Here is an 861-nt window from a genome sequence, read left to right on the forward strand (position 1 = left end):
GTTAGGGAGTGGTGGAGGAAACAACTTGAAGTCAATGATGGGGTGTGAACTGACTGATGGCTCTGTAGTCTGCTCAAGATAGCTGTCTAGAAAGTTCTGTTCATAGCTCTTGGCTCTGTCTTCTGCTCCAGATAGCTCTCTGCTCAAGACAGCTTTCTCAGCTTGAGGTGCTTAAGATAGTTCTCTCTGCTTGATATAGCTCTTGAGTTTTCCAACCAAATTCAGAAAACCTGATAGAAAAAAATTCAAATAGCTATAATAGCTATTTAGGATAGCTTGTTGGTTTTCCAACAAAAGTAAGAAAACCTGTTAGAAAACAATTCTAAAAGAGCTCTGTTTGCGTTCCAAAAAGTTTTTGTTTTCTGACCAAGTCAGAAAATCTGCTAGAAAAAAATTCCAAAAGCTCTCTGGATAGTTTGTGGGTTTTCCAAACAAAGTCAGAAAAACCTGCTAAAAAAATTCTAAAAGAGCTGTGTCACTCTCCAAGCAGTTCTCTCTAGGTAGCTCTCTCTATGTCTCTCACAGATCAAAGCCCAGTGTTTTATTTACATATCAGTTTAGTCATTTATTCTAAGTTCCCTTTTTTATTATCCCACAAACAAGCATTTTATAACCTTATCCCCTTGATTCATAGAAAAAGACGGCATATACATCTTTTCTTTCTTTAAAGGAATCTCACTCTGCTTCAAACTTTTTCCATCTCTGTAAGCATCATCCCTCACTGTTCTGGTGGTTTTATAACAGAGCAGGCCACTGGATTGAATGACAATATTTCTCTATTATAAACTATGCAATATCCTTAAATAGCACCTCAAGACCCCTTTCACTATTATTTGTGTTAGTGGAGGTATAGGATGGAAA

General features: G+C 37.0%; 3 non-coding genes across 3 annotated transcripts; all 3 read right to left on the reverse strand.

Annotated features, from left to right (window-relative positions):
- Positions 1–202: 202 nt before the first annotated feature.
- On the reverse strand, positions 203–264 carry LOC115031172. Its single transcript, XR_003836793.1, has one exon. It is a non-coding gene; the product is annotated as a U7 small nuclear RNA (small nuclear RNA).
- A 14-nt stretch (positions 265–278) lies between these two features.
- LOC115031173 lies at positions 279–340 on the reverse strand. The gene has a single exon (XR_003836794.1). It is a non-coding gene; the product is annotated as a U7 small nuclear RNA (small nuclear RNA).
- Positions 341–418: 78 nt separating this feature from the next.
- On the reverse strand, positions 419–481 carry LOC115031169. Its single transcript, XR_003836790.1, has one exon. It is a non-coding gene; the product is annotated as a U7 small nuclear RNA (small nuclear RNA).
- Positions 482–861: the final 380 nt, after the last annotated feature.

The sequence above is a fragment of the Mus caroli genome, chromosome 5 (assembly GCF_900094665.2).
Source record: "Mus caroli chromosome 5, CAROLI_EIJ_v1.1, whole genome shotgun sequence".
Classification (NCBI taxonomy): domain Eukaryota; kingdom Metazoa; phylum Chordata; class Mammalia; order Rodentia; family Muridae; genus Mus; species Mus caroli.